This window comes from Polypterus senegalus, chromosome 11, assembly GCF_016835505.1.
Source record: "Polypterus senegalus isolate Bchr_013 chromosome 11, ASM1683550v1, whole genome shotgun sequence".
In the NCBI taxonomy this organism is placed as follows: domain Eukaryota; kingdom Metazoa; phylum Chordata; class Cladistia; order Polypteriformes; family Polypteridae; genus Polypterus; species Polypterus senegalus.
This window is the reverse complement of record NC_053164.1, coordinates 118521295-118539640: the sequence shown is the minus strand read 5'-3', so window position 1 is coordinate 118539640 and position 18346 is coordinate 118521295.

Below are 18346 nucleotides of genomic sequence, written 5' to 3'. Positions count from 1 at the left end.
GGTGGGGTGTGTTTGAGCTCATGAACGCGGCTGAGATAATAAAACTGACTAAAAAAAAACAAAAAAAACCAAAGCTAACCTTTACAAGTATCATAAATTACACCAGCTGTTACAGACTGAAATCAAATGTATGTTTTTATTCTAAAATAGTAAGACTAAGAGCAGTTTACTTCTCAAAACAGAGTGGTGCAGGATCGAACTCGCAACTTTTGGTTCCCAGTCGGAAGCTGATTCTATTGCACCACAGAGGCAGTCATAATAAATGGGTGTCAATGTCGTATGTTAAGGTGGCTTTTTGTTTCTGCAGTTATATTTTTGAATAAAAGCACAATTGTTGTGTTAGATTTGTATCTTTTGTGAAAATATTTCTTGGATACTTCAGGCTTCATACATTATATAGTTTATGCCTACATTTTGTCATCTACTAATAGAATATAAAAAACGTTTCTGTTTTAACAATGTGTTTACAAAGATTACCGCAGAAACGGAACAGACATGAAATGCGTGTGTTCCAAACAACGATCTATTATTTCCACTCTAAAATTCCACTTCACTCCCAGAAAATCAGTCAAGGCATGAGCTGAGAGAAGTTTGTGCACGTTCCAAGTCGGTGGGGGGATGGAATAGCCTACTGCTTGCAGCCTGATTTTTATCAGCACATTTAGATGACAAAAGACGCAGGTGGAGAGCTGTGAACGATTTTAAGAAGCGATTTAAGGTGGGACGAATTTACGAGTTTTTTTGTAGGTTCTAGTAATTCTAGTGTTAAGCACAAATTTGTATTCCCATTCTCTCTTCTCCTGTTGGGTCTTGAAATTAGCCATAAGCACAGTGACCCTCAGATCCTTTATGCTGTGACTTACTGTTAAATTGTGCTGCCACCGGAAGATCAATACTGTTCTGATTAATTTGAAATCTATGTGAGTTCATTTGCTAGCGTTGTGTCTGACCAGATTCCCCTACATACAGTCCAGTGTTGGGGCACCTCATGCACATAATTAGGTAGACCACATTAGCAGATTGGCATGTGAATGAACCCTTTATTTTATGCTCCTGCTGGCAATGTGGTATAACCACCTGATGTGTCGTGTAGATCAGGGGTTCTCAAACTCGGTCCTGGGGGCCCACTGTGGCTGCAGGTTTTTGTTCCAACCAGATTCCTAATCAGTGACAACACCGGATAGCACTGATCTAATTTAATTAGCTGGTATATTTATCTTTCATTCTACATTCAGAATAGCACAGCAGCATGATTTTTACATTTATAGGAAACTTAGAAATATTTGTTTTTGCTATGGATTTAAATGCTTAACTCTCTTTTTATTATATTTTGCCCTTTCTCTGTGGAGTTTGCTCCCTTCATTGAATCTTAATAATTACAATTAAAAACAAGCAGAGCAGAAATCCAAGCAAACAACACTCAATTGTGAAATGCTGCAACTACTTTAGTGTCAGCCCCACAAAGTAGTAAATAACGGATTAATTAAACAATTAGAACACCTAGAAATGTAGAATGACAATCAAGATGAAAATACTGTTAAAAAGAAAAAAAAATACATATAACTGCTTAGTACATTTTAATACTTTTTTTTTTTTAACAAACTCCCAAAACAGGGAATCTGGGAAACAGTTCACTTAATTAGCACAGAAGTACAATTAAAAACAGAGGCTGGTTGGAGCAAAAACCTGCAGCCACAGTGGGCCCCCAGGACCGAGTTTGAGAACCTCTGGTGTAGATATGTGCACAGGTGCCACACCTGTTCTGTAGGCAGGGAGATGTTCCACTTCCTGCTAAACCACACATACAGTAGAGTTTCAGACAATCAGTCGTTTGAGGTTTGGAGGTTGTCTGTATGCAAGGAGGGGAGGTTCTGGAAATATATTCTTCAGTTTATTGTCTTTCTGTAGAATGGGTTGAAGCTCTTTCATAATTTTGCAAAGTGTTTCCAGATGTGGATATGTTACCTACAGAAGAGGGAGAATGGGCATGGGAATACAAACTTGTGCTTAAATTCAATACTCTACAAAATGGTCTGAATAGAGACAAGAGTTTTATGACCAGATATGTGGACTAACAGACTGATTGACTAGCTGACTACATCAGAGGCCCATCTTACAGACAACGCACTTCAAAAAAGCCTTACAGGACTTTTACTAGTGATGGCTATCATATCTCTACATTTTATTAGTTCATTGTTCTATTCTTTCAGGGTTATTTCATCTAAGGTTTATTAATTTTGATAACATTTGAACAAAAAGGTTGTTAAGATAAAAAAAAAGCTAGAGTATTTTTTCAGTTTCTTTGTTACACCTGGCCTGATGAAGGGGCCTTAGCTGCCTCAAAAGCTTACATTTGTAATCTATTTAGTTAGCTAATAAAAGGTGTCATTTGATCCTACATTTGCAAAACAAAGACACTGATGAAGAGGTACGAAGGAATTTAAGGTGGCCAGGCATTATAACTTTTTTCGTAGGCTTCAGGGATTCTAGTGGTAAACCTCAAAAGTGTTGAATATGATGTACAAATGCAATGCACTTATTTTCTTTTCTCTGTCTCTGTCTGCCACCTCCACTCCTCCTAGCAAGCTTTGTCTTTCTCCTTTCAACTCTGGCTCTTGGAGTTGTGGCAGGCAGCTCCTTTTATGTCACACCGGTTGTGGAACAACATTCCTCTATTTTTAAAGAAGTCATCCTTAGATGAAAATGCAGAACAATTCTTTATTTGTACACAGGTATGCACTGATGACTCAGTCCATGGAGTAAGCAATCAATAAAACAATACATCTGCTTTTTTGCTTTCCTGTTACATTATGTCATCTGACTCTTCATATGTATAATATGCAGTGCTTCATCCAATTCCACCAGTACTTTCTGACTCCATGTAAATAGGGGTGGGTCTGCGGACTCTTCTATTGATTTTAGCACCACTTCATAGCAGGGTTGTTCAGGATTTTCCATTAGTTTATTACTGCTTTCTAGAGGAATGTTTGTTACTCTTCTACTTCATTTTAACCTTAGCAACTGATGAGGCAAATGCCTAACATGCCTAGGCATAAAATATTCGGTTAACTCTTTACTTACATTCAACGTTTACCCTTATGTTTAAATAATTCATTGTTATAATTTCAAAAGTACTGTATATACTTGTATTAACTTGTAAAATTATAATATGTACTGATTAAAATTCTATATACCCAGAAGCACTTCTAGTGTTCTGAAGCTGTGGTTTGGAAGCACTTCCAGGTGAGGTGAGAGCCAGTGAAAGTAGAGCTCCCCAGTCCTAACAGCACCCTCAGGCGGAACCCACAGAACCCAACAGGGCTGAGTCAAAGAACTCCTGTTTCCATTGAAGCCCCGTAGGAAATTGTGGGGTTGCCGCAATCTGGGGGGCTGCCATCTAGCGGTCTGGGGGAGACAATGCCCTGTGTGTGCTGTCTCTCCCTGTCCTTCCATGTTGAGGGCGTCTCAGCTGGGCAAGGGTCGCATTCAATTAATGCACAAGTCATATGTGATAGCAGAATGAGACTGACAAACATCATGTCTCCGTGGTCTGGGTCAACCCGGGATTTATTTATTTTGAGGCAAACTAGTTTTGGCAGACATGACGGTACAGTACTTGGTAGCTTGTTGGTAAAGTAATCACCTTTTATTTTTTTATTATGTTCTATTCTATTTATTGTATCACCAAACGTGTCATTACATGTGCCAGGTAATAGTGGCTTCCTGCTCAGATGCTGGCATTATAATTCTTTCATTGACCCCCAAAATGTAGAGGTCAGATGCTATAATGCTGCACATTATCTTGTGTGCTCGATTGCGGAGATCAGCCAGATACTCTTGAATGCAGGTGGTGGGGTCTTAACACCCACAAGTGGAAGGTTGCTATGCTAGCCAATGAACGTCTTTGGCATCATGATTACATATGTATGAGGTTGATTAGCATCGAGGCATGTTTACCAAAGCACATTTAAAAGATGATTGTGATTTATAAAGGTAAATTGCATAAAATATGACACATGCACCAGGTTTTACAAATCAGATTTTTTTTAGCATACACATTTTTGCCGTGCACATATTTTCATGATCAGATCCACACAAAGTTTTATAAATAAGGCCCCAGGAGTTTGACTATATGAATTTTGCTTTAAATGTAACCAATAATTGAGTAGGATCAAGTTATATTCTTTCTCAGAAACAAGTTGTTGGGGTAAATGGAAATAAACCTAAATATAGTCTGTCCACTTTATGCTGGATTTCATCCAAAAATGATAATAACATTGATGCTGTTGAGCTATGTGCAAAACTCCTACAATTCACTATAAACCTATTTAAAGGAATTCAGATTGTATATAGTGTGCTAGTATCTGTCCTATGTCTGCCCTAATACACATTTCATGAAATGTAATCGATGATTACATTTTTGTATAACTTCCATAATAAGCTGTTTCCATGTGAATCTAGCATGAAAGATTCATTGAGTAATTAAATTATATATCAGTAGAATGTAAACTAAATAGCAAATAATTTTGGAAGTTGACAGCTTAAACAACCAACCTTTTACCAGTATTTTAGTCTCCATCACTGCAAACCGTCCTTTTCTTACAAAATAAATCTAAATTTCTTGCCTATTTACAATTGCATAATCATCAGTGAATAACATTATTTCAACATTTGACACTGCTTATGGTAAATCATTTATCATGAAGTTAAACATGACTGTGCTAATTACACTGCCATTTGGTGTGTGCCATTCTTCACTGCTACTTTAGAGAAGTATTTATTATTTACTCTTATTAAGTTCACTCTGATAAAAACACGTTCCTTACCCACCATTAAATTCTTCCTTTCAATCCTAATGTAGGCATTTTAATCAACAATCCATGTTTCGATAGCATGTAATATGTTTTCTTCAATTCAAACACCATCCTATTTCCATTTCTTACTACTAAGTGTTTTTTAAATCTCCAACTCTATTCACGAAATGTGGTCTTTTTTATTTACATTTTTTTTCTAATCCCACTCCGACCTTTATCAAATAAAAAAAAAAAATCCAGATAAAATTGTAATCTTTTATTAATCATTCTTTCTATTAAATTTTCATAAATTAGATGTGAGTGCAATGGTTTCATAGGGTTAAGGAGACTACATATCTTTTCCAGGTTTCCCTATTGTAATTATTAATGACTTCTTCCAAGCTTTTGGCAAAATACCTTCATCACAAATCTTATTAAATTAGTCTCAAATTAAACTAAATAATTTGTCATTTAAATATCTAAAAAATATACTATAAATGCTGTCCAACCCATCAGTAGAATTTTTTTGCTTCATCAATGGATAGTACTGTTTAATTTAAACTCATTGTTAATACTGCTGATGTGCCCTATCATTCACAATATACCCTTATCATTGAATTTATTTATCTCTGAATTTCTGAAGCTGTTCAGATAGCTTATTATTACTGCAACATTTCCATAAAAATAGCAATTGAATTTGATTTTTCTGTATCAGTTTCTATATAACCAGTTTTAATTTTCAGACAATGTACCTTTTCCCCATCATAGTTACCAAACATGTCTAAAATTTTAAGGAGGGGAATCACAATTTAGAAAGAATTACTCATTTTTTCCATACTCATTCTTAGCCAATTTCATATTCTTTCTAGTTTTTGCAACTTTGCAAATGCTTTAGTGAAAATATTATACAGTATTCTAATACTTCTTACAATCACCATATTACTTTTATATAAAATCTTACATTCTATATGTAATATACTTTTCACTATGTGTTATTCTGCCCTTATAATATAGTCATATCCATGGAAGGAAAACTGTAAATTAACCTTAAGTGTTGTTTCGTGATTACTCACAACATCTGGTAAAACAAGCATTGTAGAACTCTTGACCGCTAGCTATTACGTTTTTTGTATTCCACTATTTTATTATCTTTATTGTTAAGAAGAATGAAATAATTGCTATAAATAATGTGTAATTCTGTTATGTTCAAATATTTATCTGCTGTTCATATACTTTTCAGTTTTTCTGGCTTCCTTCACGAAAATTAATATCCTTCTTTGATGCCCCATGCACTGGCACTTCTGCACTCATTTAAACTCTGGTTGGCAGTAACATAACTAAACAGATCAGTGGTGTAAAATGGAAGCACAGAACCAAAAAAATATTCAAAAGAAAACAAGTCTTTATTAAAGTGTCAACAAGACAAAAATAATCCTAGTGTCATGAATTTCAAATTAAATGCAGTATTGACACAGAATTGTTATATATATATATATATATATATATATATATATATATATATATATATATATATATATATATATATATATATGTGTATATGTGTGTGTGTGTATATATATATATGTAACTAATCATGATTTATTGCATCTAACATTAAAACCCATAATTAAACAATACATAAATAATAAAATTAATATACAAGTAAATACAATTTAATGTAGAATCAGCACAAAGAAATTTAAAGAAATTAATGGCATAGTTTAAACTTAAGCAATGACCTTAAACCTGAACTTTTAACAAAATATTACCTGAGCAAGTACAACCTGAATTTCTAAAAGGCAAGTTGAAATGAAGGAAAAAAAAACCAAGTCCAATGTATTACTTATCAAATTGGCATAACATATTAGACACAAACATGTTAAAGTAAAAATTAAACGATCAAAATGACTGTTGACTTTGAATGCATTGCTGATGACTGATTTAACTGATTGACTACGCATCTATTAAATGAGCATACGTTAAAACTTGTCCTAAAACTCTGCAAATACTATTCTCAATTGTACATCACCATCAACAGCTTGATAATTATACTCTACAAAAGTGTTTATCAACTGGTGCACCATGGAAATAACAGTGTAGTGTCCCTGGATACTGGATACTGACTGAACCTGTCTGAGGAGGATGGGACTACCTGAAGAATCCAAAATAAAAAGCAGCTCTGAACTTTAATCACTCTTAGACTCATCCAACCTCTCTATACTGTCTTTCGCTTCAATGTTACGGCCCAGAAGCACTCCACTCTTTCACTGTCACTCCCCGCCACTCATTTGTTCACTCCATGCATTTTGCGCACACCGCACTGCTCCAGCTCATCTGCACCTGTGCAGCAACCACCCAGTGTGACTCCTGCACTCCGTCATCAACGCCGAGTAAAGCCACTTCCAGCACATTCCACACTCAAACTCGCCTCTTGCGCTCCTCTCCTTCCACCCTTTATCCTGGGAATTTCTCCTCTTGCTCAGATGTTTCATTCCTGTAATGCACTTTGCCTTCTGAAAGCACAATGCTTAGTAGCTGTCCAGCCACATGTCCCTCTGCATCTTCAGCCTGATCTTTAAAGTATTATTGTTTCGTAATGTTAAAAAAAAAAAAAAAAAACCTGAAAATACCACTCTGACCAATGCATTGACTGAGGTGTTTGCGCCATTGCAGGCCCTAGATGTGACAATATTTTTAATGAGTTAAAAAGGCCACATTAATCGCAAAACTTAACACGTTAAACTTTGCCAGGCCTAATCTATATTATAATTATATATTACATATTAAAATATAATACATATCTGGAAAGTATCCAACCATGTAATATGAAAAACAGACACATTTACTAAAGATGCAAGAAATATTGCATATAGGACAAAGGATATAGCATCTCTTTCACTGTTCAAAACACTGCAAAATCTTTTGTTGGAATCACCATCTGCTGCCTCATTGTATTCTCCTGAATCTCATCAATCTTCTTCGTCCCTTGTAGGACATAAGGCTTCAATGAGCTCCCTCCATCGCATGCGGTCCTTTGCAGCATGTTGTGCTTCTCCCCATGACAGGTTCATCTTTTGAAGCTCTTGTACCACCGTTCTACGCCAGGTGTTTTTGGGTCTTCCAGTTTTTATTTTTCCAGGTGCTGTCCATCTTAAGGCAACTGTTGGGATGTGGTTTTGCTCCATCCTTAACACATGTCCAAACCATCTTAAGCGTCTTATTGTAATGTCCTTGGTGATGCATTGACTGCTTGTTTTCTTGTATAATTGTTGATTTGATATTTTGTTGGGCCAAAAGATCTAGCAGGTTCGTCTGAGACATTTGTTGTGGAAGACCTCAAGTCTCCTCATGTCTGTACTGACCACACGCCAACACTCTGAACCATACGGGAGGACAGACTTTATGTTTCTGTTGTACAAGAGCATCTTTGTTCTTAGGCTGTATTGTTTAGACGAATAGATGGAACGGAGTTGGGAAAAGGCACCCTGGGCCTTTCCCAGCCTTGCTCTAATGTCTTTATGGACAGCGCTGTCCTTCCTGATAAGGCTGCCAAGATAGGTGAAGTCCTCCACAAACTCGAGTGGTGATCCGTTTACTTGGATGGGTGCTGCAGGGATGGAGTTTATGCACATCACTTAGGTTTTGGAGGTGTTGGTGCTGAATCTCATGGATAGTCTGAAATCTGTTTCCTTTCAAAGGTGATTTTAGTTTTAGAAAAAGCCAGAAGTCACAGAGTGCCAAATCTGGGCTGTAGGGGTCTGAGTCACCTGGGTGGTTTAATGTTTCACCACTCATTGCATCATCCCCAAAAGCCTTCTGAATCATCCAAATTTTTCCACGTATAAATGTTCAAGCTTAACGCAAACTTTGAAGCAGATTCATTGCTCTTATCACTCTTATCTTATCAGCCACACAATACACATGGTCACTCAACGGCATCTAGTGCCCCCCAGACTATTCCAATGAAGTCATCATTGTTCACACATGTGCATTCCAATCCACTGCCAGGCTACATTGATGCCGCGCAAAACATTCTCAAACCTTTTCCGGAAAGACATCATATAACCAATATAACAATAACCAAAAATAAGTGATGATGAATTTGTACAGTATTTACAGTGGCTCAAAATAAAGGTGATGAAAAAAACAACAAAAACAATCACAATTAACAATGTCCTCACAGGACAAAGAGAACAGAAAAAAATACATTGATCAAAATCAAAAGTGAATAAAATGGTATAAGCACAAATATACCAGAAAATCAGCGAAAAAAACCCCAAATAATTGTATATACAAGGATGCTCAATAAGGCTCACTGTTTGAATTTACTCAGCTAACCTATCTCTCTCCTATGGCAGATGGTCAAAAGGCAACTTCTGCCAGGCATCTCCTGTGCGTCTCTGTTTTATATGCCAGGCTGATGTACCTGGCCAATCATTAATGCCTTTCTAAGCATTAGAGTTAACTATTTCTAATCTATCCTTTTTACCCCCTCAAGTGTAAGTGCCAACCTAACAATAGGCTTCATACCCATAATTCCTGGTAAAATTGGAAACTAAGGTTAAAGCTGTCATGTAATAATGTATTACCTTAATTTAAGACTATAAAGTATCAACAAAAGTTCAAAAGCAATGTCTCTATGACCAAACAGTGAACTTTATGACCTGGAATGTCAAAGGTCTCAATCAAGACTTAAAGAGAAAGAAAGTATTCTCTCACCTAACAGGTCTAAACGCCAAGATAGTATTTTTACAGGAGACTCACTTAATAAGCAAAGACCGGGTTTGGTTGCAAAGGGATTGCACTGGCCAATTATTCCACTCCAGATATATATTACTATATATATACTGTATATACACACACACACAGTAGACCCCCTCAAAGTAGCGGTTCAGAGTTTGCAGATTTTTCCTTAGAATCTAACTATTAATTGTTAGCGGAAAGCGCAAACATCCTCCGCAATCTTTTATGTCTTTTTTCGTGGCAATACTGTGCTGTAGAGAGAACAAGAAGCAAGCACTGAGGGAAACGCGGTTTGATATGGTGAAAGTAGCCAATACGAGAGCGTTATTCATTTCTCCTTGCTGCTGATTGATTGCTGCCCTGTGACACATTTCCAAGTGAGTGGGTTTACCACCGCTGAGGGAAACATGGTTTGGGATGATGAAAGTAACCAATCCGAGAGCATTATTCATTTCTGCTTGCTGCTGATTGATTGCTGCCCTGTAACGCATCTCCAGGGGCCACATGCATAGCGACGTACGTAGAATTCGCACTATAACACAACGTAAGCACAAAAGCCGAAATGTGCTTTCGCACAGAAAAATCCTGATGCAGGAATCTGTGCGTACTCCAACTTCCACGTTCTTCCGCTCCATAAATCCCGGTCAGCGTGAAAAGTAACACACGTGTACGCGCCTCTTGTCCCACCCCAATTCCTCCCAGAATTACGCCTCTTTGAATATGCAAATCAATATAAATAGCCCTTAAGCTCACCGTTCTGTGAAAAGACAATGGGAAAAGCACAGTGGAAAATATAAGAATTTCAGCGAATACCAAGTGGAGGCAAAAAAAACCCATAGTATTTGTTGGTTTAAACAGTGGTATAAACAACAAAAGGAAGTTGATCGAGTGACATATCGTGTTGGAGAAACTCGAAAGCTCAAATTCACAAAGTCACACAGTGCTGGAAATAAAAAAGAAGTCACATATCAAAGTCGTCCTGAAAAGGCGAGTTGTAGCCCACCGTCTCAGGTTATTAGGGTACAGACAAAAAAAATTGGCACACAGTGGGAAAAAAGCACGAAATGTCAACTTTAATCTTGAAATTTCCACTTTAATCACATAGTTTATTTTGTCATTAGTAGAACATCATAAACTTCATCTTAAAATCATTTAATTTACTAGTTTTTCAAGTCCCATCGTAACTAAAGTATCATGTTAAATGCTTTGTTTTGTATTTTATCTTCAATGTGCTCTATGTGTGTGAATCAGTACGTGCTTCCATTCTTTCTCTTTCTCTGACAGGACACAGAATCCATTATATTCGTGCTATTACAGCTCTCTAAATAATTAAAATACTAAGATGTATATGTCATATTATTTTCAGGATGATTGGAATGAAAGCATGTTATTAAACATGGGAACATGATGGCGCAGTGATTGTTCATGTCTCACACAAGATGCTGCTGCGTGACCTTCGATGAAATAATTTATTGTAGCAGTACTGTCTCTTTCAAACTGTCCTGTCCTTATTTTTCTTTTCCCAAATACCCAATCACCACACAATCTGCTCTGTAATAGACGTTAAGCCATCTGTAAGCTTACAAAGACGATTCTTCAAAACTTTTAAGGAACAATGAAATATCTTCATAGTATGTGTTTAATTATTCTATCCATCTGTCCTTCCAGTGTTGCGCCAGCCTCAGCAAATATACAGCGCAAGGCTGGAACAATACGTGAACTTTCTAGCGCTGCGGCACCGTGTCCTCACATGTTTAATTATTAACAATACAAATTATTTAAATGAAGTTAAAGTTTTATCTGTATAATATAATCAACATATTTACCGCATTTCATCTTAAAAATGATATCCTCATCATATATAAATACGCTCTTTATAAAGTGGTGCAGGTTGTGCAATATTATAACTGTAGTGCAAGTTTAGAATGGGGTAATTGTACTTATAAGTACAAGCAGTTTTACAAGGAGCAATTGATTGAGTGTGTTTATAGTTCTTGGGATGAAACTGTTTCTGAACCGCGAGGTCCATACAGGAAAGGCTTTGAAACGTTTTGCCGTGGCTGAGGCAGCGTGTGCTTGATGCTGTATACCGATAATTCTCTTTCTGATCAGCTGATCAATACTCCGAGTGGTGGAGTGAGAGTAATATTGAAAAAGATGATCCGCTGTGGCAACCCTTAAAGGGAGCAGCTGAAAGTAGAAAAAGAAGAAGATAGTGCAGTGAGAGTAACAACGCTAAAGCAGTTATGGTATTTGTAATACTATGGCTATTTCCTGGGCTATTATATTGTTACAGGTTAATTACAATCAGATGCATTACACTAATAAACAATATGCGGTTAGTTTTAGTGTATTTATAAAGCCGCATCAGGAATGTGGTTCTAAGAAATAAAGGGTAACCACACAGGAACAGTAGCACTGCTTTGACGCTGGGTGCCGCCAGTCTGCAAAACTGAGCAGAGAACTTTCGTACGACAGGGTATGAGGTACTGAGGAAAAGTGTGCGGCTTTACGCCAAGTGTAGGTTTTATACATCGCAATTTGAACGTGGAAAAGTTCTTACACAACATTTCTGTGCGTACGCATCATTTATACATGAGGCCCCAGGTGAGTGGGTTTACCACCGCTGTGGGAAACGTGGTTTGGGATGGTGAAAGTAGGCACTCCAAGAGTGTTGTTCATTTCTCCTTGCTGCTGATGGATTGCTGCCCTGTGACGCAACTCTAGCTAAGTGTTTTCCATTTTGTTATTGTATTCGTTTTGTTATTCTTAAACGCACAAGATGTCACCAAATCACCCTGCACCTTCTAAGGCTTCTGGCACTGAGCCTAAACGCCAGAAGAAGTTTAAAACACTCCAGGAAAAGGTTGAATTACTGGATATTCCCCGGGAACTAAAAAGTTATGCTGCAGTAACGCGCCACTTTGGCATTAATGAAAGCACTGCACGCTACAGAAAGAAGAACGAAGCAGTGATCTGGAATACCGTATCTGTAAGCTTCTGTGAGTTCCAAAAAGGTAATGACCTTAAGGAATAAAAATATCGTCAGGATGGAATCTGCCTTGGCATTGTGGATCATAGATTGCAAGAAGAAGAACATCCCCTTGGACAGTAACATCATTCGTGAGAAAGCACGGAAATTGTACCAGCAGTTCACTACAGGAGACAATGTAGCATTCCCATCACAATGTTCCTGAAACCTATAAAGAAAAGCAAGCATGAAACCCCACCAGAAGAAGCCCCGTCCAAATATACGACTCCTCCTGAAGCCCCTGAAGAAGTGGCGTCACCCGAGGAGTTTTAAATCCTCTGCATCGTACTGCACAGCTACTTCATCATCATCATCAATATCATTCATTATTTGTGAGTAACTGTACATTTTACTGTATTTTAATTAAATTAAATTATTAAGTATTTACTATACTTATAACAAAGAAAAGAACAGCGCATACCAAAGAAAACGAGCTTGCATGAATTACAGTACATATAGCGGTAACATCAGTATTTTTCATTCTAGCACCGCGGGAGAAATAGCAGTACAGTACTGTACAGTAGATGGGTTTACCTTTACATTCTGTTTTTAGGTAATGTATTAAGGTAATTTTTTAGGTACTGTATTAATTTATTAAGCTGAGTTTGCAACGAAATTAAAGTGCTTTGGGTGCATACTGTATTTAGGGTTTAAACTATAAAAATAGGCGTTTAAAAGGCACTTTTTAATCACATCCAAAAGTCACGGTTTTTCACAATTTGTGGGTGCTCTAGGAACATAATCCCCGTGAATGTTGGGGGTGTACTATATATATATATATATATATATATATATATATATATATATATATATATATATATATATATATATATATATATATATATATATATATATATATATAGAATCTAGCTATTGATATATAGAACAATTTCATTTGTGGTATCTAATATAGTATCTGATCCTGAAGGATGATATGTGATGGTAATGGGTAATTTATTTAATAGTAATGTGGATGGCATAGACTCCATTCCTAATGTGAACACTCATAAAATTATAAATGGCCTGAGACTTTAACTGTGTTTTAAATCCAGAACTGGATAAGTCTTCAGCTACAGTGGTAATAACATCCAATACTGCAAAAACAATTACACTATTTGTAATTGATCTAAACTTATCAAAAACATGGAGATTTTTAAATCCAAACTTAAGTGCATATTCCTTCTTCTCACCAGTACATTACTGATACTCAAGAACTGATTATTTCTTTGTAGATAAAACATTTTTCTCCAATCAGATCTTGCAAGTATGACGTTATTGTTATCTCTGACCATGCTCCTCTGATCATGGAGTTCAACTTAATATGTCTCACATACTCATCTTGCAGCTGGTGTTTTAACCCTCTATTATTAGCTGACGAGAACAGTACAAAATCTGTCAGTCATTTTCCAACCCGCTATATCCTAACACAGGGTCATAGGGTACAAATTTTATTTCCAATTGATTATTTTTTAGAGACAAATGCACCCTCAGAGGTCTCTGTAGGAATACCCTGGTAAACTCTGAAGGCATTTTTAAGAGGACAGATTATTTCATATCACTCCCAAAAAAATAAATTGAAAACCAAGAAGCTGTCCAATTTAATCAGTGAAATTACCAGAATAGATCAAGAACACACCAGGGGCCTCATTTATAAACAGTGCGTACGCACAAAAATGTTGCGTGAGCCCGTTTCCACGCTCAAATCATGGTGTATAAAACCTAAACTTGGCATAAAGCCACGCACTAGCTCAAACCCTGGCGTACACAAGGTCTCCTCTCGGTTTTGCAAACTGGCGGCACCCTAATGTCAAAGCAGTGCTTTTGTTCCAGCGTGGTTTCCCTTTGTTTTTTAGATCCACATCCCTGACGCGGCTTTATCATGTACACTGAAATTAATTAATTAGTTTAAGGCATCTGATTGTAATTAACCTGTAATATAATAGTCCACGGAATAGCCAAACTATTCCAAATACCATAGCTGCTTTAACATTGTTACTCTCGCTGCACCATCTTCTTCTTTCAGCTGCTCCCGTTAGTGGTTGCCACAGCGGATCATCATATTACTCTCACTGCACCACTTAGACTATTTATATCACTATATCTGAGTGTGGAATCACAGCTCTATAGCAGCTGATCAGAAAGAGAATTATCGGTATTCAGCATCTAGCACACGCTGCTGCCTCAACAATGCTGCCTATTTGAACTGCTCTCATACGAAAAACGCTTCAGAGCCTTTCCTGTACTGACCTCGCAGTTCAGAAACAGTTTAATCCCAAGAACTAAAAACGCACTCAATCAGTCCATCAAGTGCTCCTTGTAGAACTGTTTGTACTTATACAGTAAGTACAATTACCTCACTGTAAACTTGCAATACAGTTATAATATTGCACAACCTGAGCCACTTTAGCGTGTATTTACATATGATGACAATGTCATTTTTAAGATGAAATGCAGCAAAATATGTTTATTACATTATACAGATAAAACATTAACTTCATTTAAATAATCTATATTGTTAATAATTAAACATGTGAGGACATGGTGTAGTGCTAGCAAGGAGCTGGCATTCCGTTTATGGATTGTTCCTGCCTCACGCTGTATTCTTGCTGGGGCTGGCACGACACTGGAAGAATAGATGGATAGAATAATTAAACATATACTACGAAGATATTTCAATGTTCCTTAAAAGTTTTGAAGAATCTGTGTTCTCAGTTTACAGATGGCTTGACATCTATTACAGAGCTGATTGAGTGGAGATTGGGTATTTGGAGAAAGAAAAGGAAGGGCATGAATTGGGGGTTAGTACGTGTGAAAGAGACAGTACAGCTGCAATAAATTATTTCATCAAAGGTAGCACACGGTGCAGCAAGCATCTTGCTTGAGGCAGTCTCTGGACAAGGTGCCAGCTCGTTACTATTACTGCGCCACCGTGTTCCCATGTTTAATAACATGCTTTAATTCCTAGCATCGTGAAAATTATATCAAGTATACATCTCAGTATTTAAATTATTGAGAGAACTGTAATATCACAAATTTAAAGGATTCTGTATCCTGTCAGAGGAAGAGAAAGCCTGTTTAAGAAGCACATATTGATTCACACACATACAGTATATAGTAGAACACATACAAAACAAAGCATTTAACTTGCTACTTTAGTTACGATGGTATTTGAGAAACTAGTAAATTAAATGATTTAAAGATGAAGTGTATGATGTTCTACATTAATGACAAAATAAACTACATGATTAAAGTAGAAATTTCGAGATTACAGTTGACATTTCAAGCTTTTTACCCAATGTGTCCCTATTTTTTTTTCTTTTCTTTGTACCCTAATAAGCTTTCATATGACACTCAGACGGTGGGCTACGACTCGCCTTTTCACGGCGACTTTGATATCTGACAACTTCTTTTTTATTTCAGGCACTAGGTGACTTTGTGAACTTGAGCTTTCAAGTTTCTCTGACACTCTGTCACTCGATCAATTTCCTTTTGCTGCTTATACCACTGTTTAAACTAACAAATAGTATGTTTTTTACTTGCCTCCACTTTCGCTAAAATTCTTCTATTACCCCCGTGCTTTTGTCATTGCCTTTTCACAGAACGCTGAGCTTAAGGGCTATTTATATTGATTTGCATATTCAAAGCAATGCAATTCTGGGAGGGATTTGGGAAGCGGCAGCAGGTACGTGCACGTATATTACTTTTCACGCTGACCAGGATTTATGTTGCGGAAGAACATGGAAGTTGGTAAACAAACAGATTTATGCATCTGGATTTTTTGTGTGTACAGACATTTCCGTTTTTGTCCGTATGCCATGTTTTAATGTGAATTCTACACACGTCATTATGCATGAGGCCCCAGGTCTACAAATGAGGCACTTTGTAGGAAAAGACAGACTTTGCAATCAGAATTCCACCTCTTGACAACAAAAGAAACTGAATAACTTATTTTTCAATTGTGACATCATTACTATGAACACAGAGAGAAGATTAATACAATTTTAGCACACCAATTCCACAAGCAGTGCAATATCAGTAATTACCAACACAGACCAAGATTGACCATAAAAATAAAATGCATACATTTAGAGGGTACTATAAGGCTTTATATTTACTCAGTTTAAAAAAGACAAGACACAATCTAATTAATTTTTTGATGCATTACAGATACCACGGCTAGATACAGTACTCTCATTGTAGAGGAACTGGACAAACCTCTGATACTCTTAGAATGACTAGATGCTATAAAGTCACTTCAGAGTGGGAAAGCAGAAGGCCTTAATGGCTACCTTGCTGAATTTTATAAAAAAAAAAATTCAAATAAGTTAGCTCCCATATTATTAATAACATTTACAGAAGCCACAGACAATAAAATTCGACCTCATCTTTCTGTTAATAAGGACCTATTACAACGTATATCATACAGACGAATCTCACTTCTGAATAATGATGTTAAGATACTCTCCAGCGTTTTAGGTAGAAGGACTTAGTCAGTGCTTCTTTCAGTAATATCACAAAACCAAACTAAACACTTAGCTTCCAATGTTAAAAACCTGTTCCTTGTTCAATGTTTAATGTAATATATTCAGCCATAAAGTCTTAACACCCCAAGATTGCTATCTTTGAGTGCAGAAAAAGCATTTTATATGGTTGAATTGGAGTACCTATTGACCACACTGCACAATTTTAAATTTGGCCCGAACATATGTGCATGGATCAAACTACTGAATGCCAGTATAGAACCTTCAGTTTGTATTAACAACATCATTTCAGACTACTTTAAACTAAAATGTGATACTAGACAAGGATGCCCCTTATCACCACTGCTCTTTGCAATCGCCATCAAGTCATTGGCTGTTCACTTTCGAAATGCATCTGAGATAAAGAAGATTATCAGAGAAGGACTTGAACAGAAAATATCACTATAAGCAGATGATATGGTACTGTATATATCACACCCACAAAATTCCATGCCAGCAGTCCTAACAGCACTAGCAGAATTTCAAAAGATATCTGGATGAAAAATTAATTTAAATAAAAGTGTGGCTTTTCCAGTGAACTCTCCAGCCTACCATATTAGATTGGACACCTTTCCATTTATTATCACAGATCAGTTTAAATACCTATGGGTAAACATCACAAGTAAATATAAGGCTGTCTGCATGGAAAAACTTAAACAAGATGTGCATAGATGGTCTACCCTCCATCTCACTTTAGCAGAGAGAATCAACACTGTCAATATGAATATACTTCCCAAGCTTCTTTTTCGATTTGACAGCATCCACATATATATTAACAAATCATTTTTTTATGAAATTAGATTCAATCATAACCTCCTTCACTTGGAATTGAAAACATTCTGGCATCCAAAGGGCAACCCTAGAACAACCTAAAGCATTAGGTGGCATGGCATGACCTAACTTTCAATTTTATTACTGGGCGGCAAATATACAAGTTGTAAAAACCTGGACCTTGACACAAATTGATGAACACACACAAGCTTGGACCACAATGGAAATAAAATCCAGCAGCAGTTCTTTATATTCACTGCTTTGTTTCCCCATAAATAGAAGTTATCGTCAATATTCAAACAACCCAATTGATTTTCTTTCACTCAGAATACGGGACCAGCTTAGGAAGCACTTCAAGATAGAGAAGCTTTTATCTGTTGCACTTCTACACAATAAGCATCTTTTTCCACCCTTTCAAACTCATACAGTTTTTGATGTTTGGAAAATGTACAGGATTAAATCATTTAGAGAATTGTTTATAGATAATG